Genomic DNA, 13364 nt, shown 5'->3' with positions numbered 1-13364 from the left:
TCTATTGAGAATACTGACCATTTAACTCTACTCTCTGTTTTCTATCTTTTAACCAGTTTTTAATCCACAATAGAACACTACCTCCTATCCCATGACTTCCCAATGAGTCTAATGCTGAAAATCAGTGTTAAGCTTCTACGTTTTTTTTCCCACCCTTAATGCACTTCTGTCACCACCTAAATCCATGGAATGGATCCTCAGAAGCTTAACTGAGATTGGGTGGTAGTGCCGGTGGGGGGAGGTGCGGCTGGTGGTTGGGAGGTGGGCCTTGTTTCTGTGCCCTGAAAATGGCAGAAACAAATCAAGGTCAGGTATACACATAAAGTAGCACGTATGAGTTTAAATTTTTGGGCAGACTAGATGGACCGTGTAGGTCTTTTTCTGCCGTCATCTACTATGTTACTATGTTATGTTACTTTTTGGATGTGTGGAGAATTCTACATTCCCAGGAGTGAGACTATACTCACTTATCCAGGGCACATTCCTCGCAGTCCCATATAGATTACCTATTAGTATCTCGTGGCTTATCACAACAAACAGACATCATCCAACAAACAACAACTAACAAGAATCCACACAGCATCAAACCTAGCAGCCCAATACCACAATATCCAAGTGGGTTACATTAATGCTAGGTCCATAGTTAACAAAACAACAACAATATCAGACTGGATTAATTCAGAAAACCTCAATCTTCTTCAGTGAAACATGGATCCACAATCAAAAGGACCCCATAATCCTTGAACTATGCCCCCCCCCCCCCCCCCCCCCCCAGATTACAAAATCACTCACTGGACCAGATTGGAAAAGAGAGGTGGAGGCATCGCGTTAATCTACCGAACACAATTCACTACCGAAACCATTGCCGAGTCCATAACACCCCAACTAGAAATTGCTTCACTCAGAATCCAAAATAAATCCCTGACTGATCAACTGACCTGCATCCTGTTTTACAGACCGCCCGGTAACTGGAACGAAAGCCAGCCTATCTTCACGGATTTTATCTCAAACACTTGTGTAAACAGCTCCAATACACTAATACTAGGCGACATAACCCTTCACCAATTCAGCCAATGCACGCGAATGCAAAGATTTCCTACAGTCATGGGATCTCACATGGCCTCACATGCAAGCTACCCACAGCAAGGAACACACACGGGACATCTTATCACACAAACTGTCCATAGATCATAATCTATCAATAACAGATATCAAATGGTCAGAAGCACCTTGGACCGATCACTACAAACTGAACCTATCCCTAAACTGGCGAAAGAAGGGCTCAAATTGTACACCAGAACAAACAACTTACACTACGAGAGGGCAAATAGATCCACAAATATTCTGGCAACAGATATATGACAACGAATGGACAACACGAATTGACTCCATACACTATCTCAACCACTGGGAGGCTAGATGCAGAAGCGTACTAAATAAAATAGCACCCTTAAAGACAAGAATATCAAAAAGAACAGGGAGGAAGGGGCATGCCAAACATCCTGTGGTATTATTGGGCAGCCCAATTGCAGCAGATAGGATTGTGGAGTAAAGTGGACCTCTCACCAATAACTAACTTGGAGCAGATCTTTGTACAGGGGGGAAATTTGGATGCACTTTTGTGGGGCTGGATCCCGGAGGTAGAATATAAGAGGATGGCCTTGAATCCCTTTGTATCCCATTTGCTGAGAATATGGGGAGCTCTTAAGAAAAGATTGAGGAAAACCCGGAATAGATCCACATATGCTTGGATAACACAAGAGCCAGGGTTTATGGGAGGGAAAGAAAATCGGGTGTTTCTCACATGGTTTCAAAAGGGGTTGATCTGGTTTCGGGAACTTCTGGAAAATGGGGTGATCAAGAGTTTTGAGGTACTTAGGAGGGAATATGATCTGCCTGCGTCAGACATATTTGCATATATGCAGGTGAAGGACTATATGTGTAGGGAGATAGGGATGAAAGAGGATCCAACCATAACTGAAAAATTTGAAAATTTGTGGGGTATCATAGATCTACAGGGGAGAGGGTTATCTAAACTTTATGATTATATTAGGGAAGGGGACTTTGTAAAATTACCGTACATGAAGGCGTGGGAGAGGGATCTGGATACTGAATTGACTGAAATAGATTGGAGGCGAATTTGCTTAGAGGCCCAGAAAGCATCTATATGTGTTCTTATCAAGGAGAATGCATATAAGGTACTGAGCAGATGGTACTTCACACCGGATAAAATAAAAGCAGTGTTTCCAGATGCCTCAGACACATGTTGGAGATGTAAGAATGGGAGGGGAACATATTTCCATATTTGGTGGGAGTGTCCGGTACTACAGGTATTTTGGGGGGGAAGTAACAGGATCACTAACTACAATGTTGGGCAGTACGGTTCCATGTGATCCTAAGTGGTGCTTGTTGGGTTGGGGCAATAGGAGGGGGAAGAGATGGCAATGCAGACTAAAACGAATGGCTGCGGCGAAAGCTATGGTGGCCTTAAATTGGAAACAAACAAAGGGCCCCACGGGGAAGGATTGGGTGGAGAGGCTTAAGATAATAGCGGCTATGGAAAAGATGACGGACAGGCGTAGAGGGAGATATTGTTCCACTGCTGATGAATGGACGCAATTGGAGACTCTCTTTACTGGGAACATAGAGAGTAGGACTGTTTAAGCTACAGTTTTAAAGGGTGGGAAGGGGGGGGGGGGGGGGGGGGAGGGAGGGGGGGGGGGGGGGGGGGAAAACACTTGTGGAACTGGACTGAAGTTTACCTGGTTGGAAAGTTGGGGGAGTCATGGGCTCCAAACTGTTGTTACATTGATTGATGTTCAATAAAAATTTATAAATTAAAAAAAAAAAAAAAAAAAGAATATCAAAAAGACAAAACTCAATACCATGGTTCAATGATGAATTAAAAAAACTCAAAACACAATCCAGAAAACTTGAACGAGCATGGAAAAAAAACAAAAACGAACATACACTCAATGCATGGAAACAAATAAACAGAAAATACAAATATGCAATTAGACAAACCAAAAGGTCCTACTACAAGACTAAACTAGAACCGGATAACAAAGATCTTAAGAAACTATTTCAACTCGTAAATAAGTTACTAGACACCACCCCTGTCACTACATCCAACACAGACATCCCATCCGCAGACAAATTGGCTACCTACTTCAAGGACAAAATAACAAAATTACGCAGCACGCTTCCTCATCACAACACCGACATCGAAAACTTCCTCGACGACCTAGACCTAATCCCGGGCGGATACCCAGCTGACCGTATCTGGTCTACATTCAATCTACTCACCGTTGAATCAGTTACACAAGCAACTCACAGATTCGCCAACACCCACTGCATACTGGACATGTGTCCCAGTCATCTACTTAAATCCGCCCCCAGAAGACCTCACATCCCAACTAAACACGCTGCAACAAGGCTTCTTCCCCGAGGATTATGGTAACATCCTACTTACCCCAATACCAAAAGACACTAAGAAAAAAAACAAACGACCTCACCAACTACCGCCCAAGTACTCAATACTACACGACTCACAATCAGGATTCCGCTCCCACCATAGTACCAAAACTGTCCTAGTCACTCTCCTGGCCAAATTCAAACAGGAAATAGCCATAGATAAAAGCATACTTCTCTTTCAATTCGACATGTCGAGCGCATTCGACAAGGTAAGCCATAATATACTACTATGTTGGCAACGTACTTAATTGGATCAAGGGCTTTCTAACCACCAGAACATACCAAGTAAAATCAAATTCAAACATATCACCACCATGGAAAGCAGCCTGTGGAGTACCTCAAGGATCTCCATTATCACCAATACTCTTCAACATGATGATGATCCCACTGGCAAAGACCTTATCCAATCAAGGCCTTAACCCATTCATCTATGCAGATGATGTTAAAATCAACATTCCCTTCAGACATGCCTTGACTGAAATAACCAATGAAATCAATGATGGCCTGAACATCATGGACTCTTGGGCAAACTCATTCCAACTGAAACTGAACATTGAAAAAACACACTACCTTATTCTTTCATCTCAACATAGCTACAAACCAGCAACCATAAACACCCCAGGACACGCACTCCCTATTTCAGACAGCCTAAAAATACTCGGAGTCACAATCGACCGCAACCTCACTCTCGAGAGCCAAGTAAAAACCGTAATAAAGAAAATGTTCTACTCAGTGTGGAAACTCAAACGAATAAAACCTTTCTTCCCGAGGGATACCTTTCGTAAACTAATACAATCAATGGTCCTAAGCCATGCAGATTACTGCAACGGAATCTATGTAAAGAACAACTCACAAAAAAACTCCAGACCACCCAAAACACAGCAGCCAGACTGAAATACGGTAAAACACGATTCGAAAGCGCTAAACCCCTTCGAGAAAAGCTGCACTGGCTCCCAATCAACGAACTGATCATCTTCAAAATCTGCACATTGGTCCACAAAATCATCTACTGTTTAGTCCCAGGATACATGACAGACCTCATAGATCTACCAACTAGAAACAGACTCAGATTAGCACGATCATACCCAAACTGCAAAGGACTAAAATACAAAACAACATATGTATGTAGCTTCTCCTACATAAGCGCAGAACTATGGAATGGTCTCCCGTATGCAGTGAAAACAATCCATGACCACCTAAACTTCAGGAGATCATTAAAAACCCACCTCTTCAAAAAAGCTTATCCCACCGATCCAACATAAACCCCCACACCCAGCAACACAACATAATCAATGATCGTACTGGACAATTTACTATCCTCTTTCCCCTCGACCCCATGATGCCTGATTACCTTCTACCTTATTTGACCATAACACAATCTTGTATTTGTTATCAACCAAAATGGCAAACGCCTTTACTGTACTTTGTAAGCCACATTGAGCCTGCAAATAGGTGGGAAAATGTGGGGTATAAATGTAACAAATAAAACAAATTTGGGAAAGTGGAGCTAGCAGAAATAGGACAGTACAAAATATTGGATTATGCCATGATCTGGGTGAAGTTACACTCGGGGAGGGGGGTTGATGGATCAATCTGAAATACAGTGGAGATTTCCCTTGGAATTGTACCATGATACTTCATTCCAGGAATTTTTATTTGCCAAGTGGAGTGATTATCAGATCTATAATCAAATATATGAACAAGAATCAATCTTGTATTGGGAGGCTGCCAAGGCAGTATTTGGAGGGGGTCATTAGCTACTAACCATAAACGTAAGGCTAGGGATAGGGAGGTTTTGCATTTGGAAAGGCAGGTATGCTCTGAGAGGAGGAGTTTTGGATCCCATCCTACACAGGAAAATATGATCCAGTTACTTAGCACACAAATGCTTTTGAATGAATTTCTCCACCGGAGAGTACAAAAATCAGTGCAGTATTTTAAATACTAACTTTTTAGATTCGGGAATAAAGCGGGGGCATTGTTTGCTCAAATGTGGGTTAGGGCATCACAAGATCTTACAGATGAGGGGAGCAGATGGGCAGGCGATTTGGTCTGGGAATGAGATCTGACATCTGTTAGACCTTCTATGAGAAGCTTTGTTCGCGGCCACAGGATCTGGGACTTGAAGTGGATGCATATTTGGATATCAGTCTCCCGCGGATATCGGCAGCTGACCGTACCCTTCTGAATGCTTCTTTCCTTATCTTTTCCAGACCATTCCTGACGAGTAGGTAATATGCACTCCTACCAGCAGAAGGAGACTGAGAATTATTGAGTAGTGACACCTTTATAAGGGGCTGTGCAACCCTGACCTGCTCAGTATTTCCCAGTCTCCCAGCAGAGGTAAATGAGTTTGTGCAGCCCTGCTCTTCTTTGGTTGGGTGTGCCAATTTTGGCCCCAGTTAGTAAGAAAAGTTAGAATAGTATTTAAGGGATTGCTTCAGGGGTGTCCTGGAGCAGATCTTGCTGCTGGTTTAAAAAAAAAAAAAGAGAGAGGCAAGAAACAGAATACACAGGCAGCAGAAAAAAAAAAGTCTCTCGGGCTTGGGCCCCTGCGCTTTTGGGAGTGTACACTTCAGTCTCCAAGTCCGTTTACCCCCCTCCTGCTCTCCTTTGGTGAGTGGTGTTCCTCAGCATTCTCCCCCTGTTTACCTGGGAGAAGTTCCGTGAGGCGGGCCTGTAGTTGGAACAGAGCACCACCGGTATTTAAAAAAAAAAAAGACACTTGGGGCCAGTTGCAGCATGCTATCAGGTGAGGGAGCATCTTTTGTGGTGGGAAGCTTGTGGCTGGACACTGCTCTGGTACAGTTCTGCATGTCCTCTCAGGCAGAGAAGGCACTTAGGTGTGGGGCTTGTTCCGCTTGTTGGGTGGTCTGTGTGCACAGCGATCTTTGCCTCGTCTGCGAAGAAGTGGAGACTCTTGACAGGCACTGACCTGGAATCTGGTGTGCTGGGAAGGTTCCTTGGCAGAATAAGGAGGCTTCTCTTGGGGAAACTGCGCTCCTGATGCCGTTTTAGCTGGAACGTCCGCCATTTTGAGTCTGAGTGCTGCAGGGCTGGACTTGGGCTTGCCTGTGGATGCTGGGTAAGTGAGAAATCAGAGTGCTCATTTGCTGATCACTGAAGTGAGGAGGAAGGAGGCAAGTTCCGAGGGCCATGGGGGGGCAGAGAGAGATGCGGATCCTGGGGTGGGGGGGGGGGGGGGGGGGGGAGGGACAGGGCTGCAGGAAAATGCTGGAAGGAGGATGCCAGACTATGGGAGGTGGAAAAAAGGGGGAGATAGATACAGGAAAAGGAGCAGTTAATCGCGTTACATTTTTTAACGCAAGTTTAATGTTAATCCTATATAATAATTTGCACCTCCAACGTTCCATTGCTGTCTGGCTGCCTGGGTTTGTAACATCTGATGACGTCAGCCAGCCTCCAGCGTTCCATTCCCTCTCACTGCCCGCCCTCGCGTCAAAACGTAATGATGTCAGAGGGCGGAACAGTGAGAGGGAAGGGAAATCTGTAGGCGAGCTGACGTCAGGAGGGATGTTACGAACGGAACGGAAGCCAGCGCCAGCCAGCCAGAGAACGTTCAGGTACAAATCGAGGGGAGGAGAGAATCGCGGGACATCAAGGGGAGGGAGGGCAGGGCAGAGGAGAATTGATGGACATGGATGGGATGGGAGGACAGGAGAGGAGAGAATTGCCGGACATGGATGGGAGGGCAGGGAAGAGGAGAATCGCTGGACATGGAGGGGATGAGAGGGAAGGGAAGAATCGATGGACATGGAGGGGAGGGCAGGGGACAGACAAAAAATCGCTTACAAGAGAGCCTTTCTAGGGCAAGTTTCATTGTTGAGGAAACGGGCTGGGTTCCACTAGTATATTAATAACACGTTAAATGTGCAGCCCTATTCTTAATAAGTGAATTGGGAGAAAAGGCCAGAGGGAGATTTGTGTTGTGGTTATCAAGAAAAGGAGAATTTTCCACCAAATTATTTAACTGTGAAAGTTGATGTTTAGGCAAAATGCTGACTATTGCAGTTAAAATGAAACCAGATATTCAGCGCTGGTACCCTGATGTCCCACCAATGCAGAAATTCTGGCAGAAAGTTTTGGATGTGTAGAAGTACTCTGTCCTCAGGAGCCCTAAATTGTTTTTTCTGGAATTAGACCCATGTAGGAAATAGGATTCTGGGAAAATAAGTGGAGGAAAGTTAGTGTGACTGGCAACATGCATTCTCCATAGACAGCAAAGGGGAATGCAGGTACACTCCAAGTAATGACATGTGACCTAGTCTGTGGGGCCCAAATCCTCCAACAGCTCAGAGATGTTTGAAACCAATTTCTCTGAGCATGTGTGGAAGTTCCTGTGCTGCCTTGCTCTTTGACTTCACCTTCAGTCCCTCTGCCATTGATCTTTATAATTGAGGGCAGAAATTTTTACTTTCAATTTCTTTTTGGACCAATGCCATACAACGCTCTCAATAACAATTTCCTTAGCGTCATACCAGATAAATCCAGAACAAGTTTGTGTTGTGTGTGAATGCAGTGGATGGAGACAGAAAAACAAAAAAGTTCCCTGTGATTTGCCCCGTTCAGGGCTCTGTGCAGGCATAGATAACTAGTACTTTTCTGTCTCCACTGGGTGGTGATGGTTCACCTCAGGTTCTGGGCTGGTCAGGCTACACAGGCTCCTGAACCAGGATATTCTGTTTCAGTTGAGCTTTGTTGTCCTTGTTTCATAGGAGGAAAAAGTTGAAGGAAGAAAACTTTGGAGAATTCTTGGTGGTGCCATGTCCCCTTGCCTTCTCTTTGACACCCTCTTTTTTTCCAGTGGGGGCTCTTTGGGGTTGAGGTGCCTCTGAGCAAAGCAGTGGTCAGTGACCTGCAGCATTGCTATTTTCTGCAGCTAAGTCATACAGATGTGAGGCATGGAGGTACCAGCTCATTACACAGCTGTTTCAGCTTTGTGAGAGCAACAGGTGAGGCACAACTTATAGCAGGAGCATGCAAACTGAGATATTCAAAGGCAGACGTTGAGGTGTCAGTTCTGCCCTGCTTTGATTCAGCTGTAAGTAATTTACCAAACTTGAATATGAGGTCACCAACTCAGGTAACACCTTACAAACTCGTGGGCTGATCCTCAGAGCTCCAGCACTGTAGTGAACAGTGCCTGAATAGCACTGCAGAATAGTGCAGAAAAAACAGTTCCCCAATGCACAGCTCTAATGCTATGCAATCATATGCATGCTGCGCGCATGCCCAGTCAAATTGGGGAATGTGAAATTGTACACTATTTTATTATCACTGCACTTTTTAATTCTCTCATTCCCCTGCAGTGAATTTTCCTAGCAGCAGGATTTTGATTGTTGCCCAAATGGGCTTCAGGCTTGCCCCTTCTGGCTCAGTACCGGTGCTTAGAGGCTTGTACGGGCAAAACCACAGATTTTAGAGTGAAAACCATCCCTTCAAGCACCCTGTTGCCAGCGGTAGGTTTCCAACCTTAGAAGTAGCATTCTTTCTGCGCTGTTCTCTGAGCATGAGAGGGAATACCTGATGACCCTCTGACATCTGTTCGCATTCATTTAAGTATCATTTGCACTAATTTTTTGGCAGGCGAGTTGTTTCTGACTGTAGAGCCCTCTGAGCGTTGTGCACAGATTAACGCCAGTACTAATCGCCTTTGCTGACATTAGATTCTGAGCATCGGGCTTTCAGTTGTGAAGTTGGAATGGGGGAGGACACATTTGTTTTCTGAGGTAAAGCTGTTTTAGCATTCCTTGTGTCTGCAAATGGTTTTTGCATGCCCAGCTCTTGGCATCATTTGTCTCACTGTCTTGTGAAAGCTTTGCTGCTGTGGTCTTCATGTAGCTTGGGTGGTTTGAGTACAGCACGCTAGGTTTTGTGACTTCTTTCCTTTTTCCAAGGCAGTTCCTTTTGAAGGAGCTGTAAATTTTTTAATTTAAAATTTTTTTTTTTTTGTATTAGGCTCTGGGCAGAATTTGGCCCAGTTTCCACTTCTGTGGAGTCTTCCAGTCAGGCACGTAATCCACCTTTTTTAAAGAAAATACGTTAGCAGTGGCCATGCATTTCTCTTTGGCTCTTTGGTGACCACTCTTCCCATCTTTTTCTTTTGACAATTTTCTACTTAAATTAAAAAAAAAAAAAAAAAAAAGACAGTGGTGGGCGAATGGATAAGGAATGCTTTTCCTTTGGATATTAAGTTAGGAAGCTGTTTTTCGTCTGGCCTATTCTTCAAACGTTTTATTTATTTATTTATTTTTCTCCGAGGACAAGCAGGCTGCTTGTTCTCACTGATGGGTGACGTCCACGGCAGCCCCTCCAATCGGAACACTTTCTAGCAAAGTCCTTTGCTAGTCCTCGCGCACCGATGCGCACCGCGCATGTGCGGCCGTCTTCCCGCCCGAACCGGCTCGTGCCAGCCAGTCTTCTTTTGTCCGCGCTCGGTACGGTCGTGTTTCGCCATTCGCGCCCCAAAAGTTGACCTCGCGTGTCGTTTTTCGACTTCGCTTTAAAAAAAAAAAAAAAAGAGTCTCGGAAGGAGACCTTTTCGGTCTGCTCCCTTCCTGTACTTCTAGTTTTGCCCCGGTAAGTTTTCTTTCGTCGTCGGGGTAGGCCCTATTTAGGCCTCGGTTCGAAGTTTTTCTTCCCCCTCTTTTTGTGGTGCCATTTTCGCCATTTTGAGTTTTGATCTCGCCGGCGCGATTTTTCCGCCCATGACATCGAAGTCTTCCAGCGGCTTCAAGAAGTGCACCCAGTGCGCCCGGGTAATCTCGCTCACTGACAGGCACGCGTCGTGTCTTCAGTGTCTGGGGGCTGGGCGCACCGCCCGCAGGCCTGTAGTCTGGGTTCTCTTTGCAAAAGTGGACTCAGGTAGCGAGATTAGCCCGTGGAACGTTTTGTTCTCGGGCTCTTCGTCGGCATCGGCACTGGGAGTATCGACTGCTTCGACATCGTCGGCGCCCGGGACCTTCATCCTCCCGCCCCCGATTGCATCGAGGCAAGTCGGCCCTCTGCATCGGGGCGACATCGGAGGGCCGCGTCGGCGTCGTGGTATCGAGACCTCCTCGTCTGCTGAGTCGTCGGACGGTGTTGCTTCGTCTGGAGTGCAGGTGAGGGCTGTCCATTCCCCTGCTGGTGGCGGTGAGCCTTCGGGTGGGTCTCCCCCTACCCTGAGGGCTCTGCGGTACAGCCCCCCCGAGACCGACCTCCTTCGGCCTCGGCCCCGAGGAAGAGACGGCTGGATTCTACGTCCTCGTCGGTGCCGGGAAGCTCCGGTGACATGCTTCGTCCCAAAAAGTCGAAGAAGCATCGTCACCGGTCCCCTTCCCGTGTCGGCACCGAGAGCTCTGGGTCGCCAAGGGAGTCTGCACCCAGTAGGCATCGGCACCGAGAGGACCGCTCGCCCTCTGTTCAAGAGGTGTCGGTGCGCTCCCCTTTGGACAGCCCGGAACAGCCTCCACGCCCGGAACAGGTTCTGACATCGACTCCTGCATCGGCTTCCATGTCTTTTTCCACAGCCGCTCTGCACGAGAGCCTCCGGGCCGTTCTCCCAGAGATCCTGGGAGAGCTGTTGCGCCCTACCCCTCCGGTACCGGGGTGCTTGCGCCACTGGGTACGTCGAGCGAGGCGCCAGCTGGCCCATTGCCCGGGTGAGGTCTCCGACATCGGTGCCAGCTTGCGGTACCGACTGCGGTAGCCTCCCAGGAAGGCTCCCCGACTACGTCGGCGGAGGGAGCTTCGCTGGTGAGGGCGAGGGAGTCTACATCTCGACGCTCCCACCGTGGCCGTGGTTCCGACGGAGTCGAGCCGGGCACGGCTGCAGACACAGGTCCGTGAACTTGTGTCTGACACCGATGGTGAGGCCTCGTGGGAATGAGGAAGAGGACATCAGATATGTCTCTGACGAGGAGTCTGAGGGTCTTCCTTCTGATCCCACTCCCTCTCCTGAAAGGCAGCTTTCTCCTCCTGAGAGCCTGTCTTTCGCTTCCTTTGTCCGGGAGATGTCTACGCCATCCCCTTCCCGGTGGTTGTGGAGGACGAGCCCAGGGCTGAAATGTTTGAGCTCCTGGACTATCCTTCTCCACCTAAGGAAGCGTCCACAGTACCCATGCATCATGTCCTCAAAAAGACATTGCTGGCGAACTGGACCAAGCCTCTAAGTAATCCCCACATTCCCAAGAATCGAGTCCCAGTACCGGATCCATGGGGACCCAGAGCTGATGCACACTCAGTTGCCTCACGACTCTGGAGTTGTGGATTTGGCCCTAAAGAAGGCCAAGAGTTCTAGGGAGCATGCTTTGGCGCCCCCGGGCAAGGACTCTAGAACCTTGGACTCCTTTGGGAGGAAGGCCTACCATTCTTCTATGCTCGTGGCCAAAATTCAGTCCTACCAGCTCTACACGAGCATACACATGCGGAACCAATGTGCGGCAGTTGGCGGGCTTGGTGGACAAGCTCCCCCCTGAGCAAGCTAAGCCTTTTCAGGAGGTGGTGCAGGCAGCTGAAGGCGTGCAGAAAATTCCTGGCCAGAGGGGTGTATGACACCTTTGATGTTGCGTCCAGGGCCGCTGCTCAAGGTGTGGTGATGCGCAGACTCTCATGGCTGCGTGCCTCCGACCTGGAGAATAGAATCCAGCAGCGGATTGCGGACATCGCCTTGTCGTGCGGAGTAATATTTTTGGAGAGAAAGTCGAGCAGTGGTAGAGCAGCTCCACCAGCGGGACAACCGCTTTCGACAAGTTCTCCCGCCGGCAGCCTTCAGCCTCTACTCTACAGGTAGAAGATTTTTGGGGGGGAAGGAAGACTGTTCCCTACTCTTCTGGCAAGCGTAGGTACAATCCTCCTTCTCCGACAGCCTGCAGCCCAGCTAAGCCCAGCGCGCTCGCTCTCGTCAGCAGCGTGCGACACAGCAAGGCGACTCGGCTCCCCAGCAAAAGCAAGGGACGAGCTTTTGACTGGCCTCCAGCAGAGCATAGCCGACATCTAAGTGTCAGTGCCCGGGCGACCTGCCAGTCGGAGGGAGGTTGAAAGCTTTTCACCAAAGGTGGCCTCGCATAAACCTCCGATCAGTGGGTTCTCCAAATAGGTCCGGCAAGGATACACCCTCAATTTGGCCTCAAAATCTCCAAATTGTCCACGGGGGAGCTCAGTCTTACAGCTTCCAACACAGCAGGTACTTGCAGAGGAACTCTCTGCCCTTCTCAGCGCCAATGCGGTCGAGCCCGTGCCATCCGGGCAAGAAGGGCTGGGATTCTATTCCAGGTACTTCCTTGTGGAAAAGAAAACAGGGGGGATGCATCCCATCCAAGACCTAAGGGGCCCCTGAACAAATATCTGGTCAAAGAAAAGTTCAGGATGCTTCCCTGGGCACCCTTCTCCCCATGATTCAGGAAAACGATTGCTATGCTCTCTGGACTTGAAGGACGCCTACACCACATCCCGATACTGCCAGCTCACAGACAGTATCTGCGATTTCCGCTGGGCACACGTCACTTCCAGTACTGTGTGCTACCCTTTGGGCTCGCCTCTGCGCCCAGAGTGTTCACGAAGTGCTTGGCTGTAGTAGCAGCGGCACTTCGCAGACTTGGGGGTACACGTGTTCCCATATCTCGACGATTGGCTGGTGAAGAACACATCCAAGGCAGGAGCCCTGCAGTCCATGCAGATGACTATTCGCCTCCTGGAGCTACTGGGTTTGTGATAAATTATCCAAAATCCCATCTTCTCCAGTGCAGAAACTCGAATTCATAGGAGCTCTGCTGGATTCTCGGACGGCTCGCGCCTATCTCCCAGAGACGAGGGCCAACAACTTGTTGTCCCTTGTCTCGCGGGTGCGAGCGTCCCAGCAGATCACAGCTCGGCAGATGTTGAGAGTG

At 48.0% G+C, this 13364-nt stretch overlaps 1 protein-coding gene across 1 annotated transcript in view; it reads left to right on the top strand.

Annotated features, from left to right (window-relative positions):
• Window positions 1–13364, top strand: part of LOC115480978 (nascent polypeptide-associated complex subunit alpha, muscle-specific form-like) — a 278693-nt gene that overhangs the window by 237966 nt on the left and 27363 nt on the right. The window lies entirely within an intron of this gene.

Source organism: Microcaecilia unicolor, chromosome 11, assembly GCF_901765095.1.
Source record: "Microcaecilia unicolor chromosome 11, aMicUni1.1, whole genome shotgun sequence".
NCBI lineage: Eukaryota > Metazoa > Chordata > Amphibia > Gymnophiona > Siphonopidae > Microcaecilia > Microcaecilia unicolor.
Note: the sequence above shows the minus strand (reverse complement) of the source record. Positions and strands in the feature narration are given on the sequence as shown.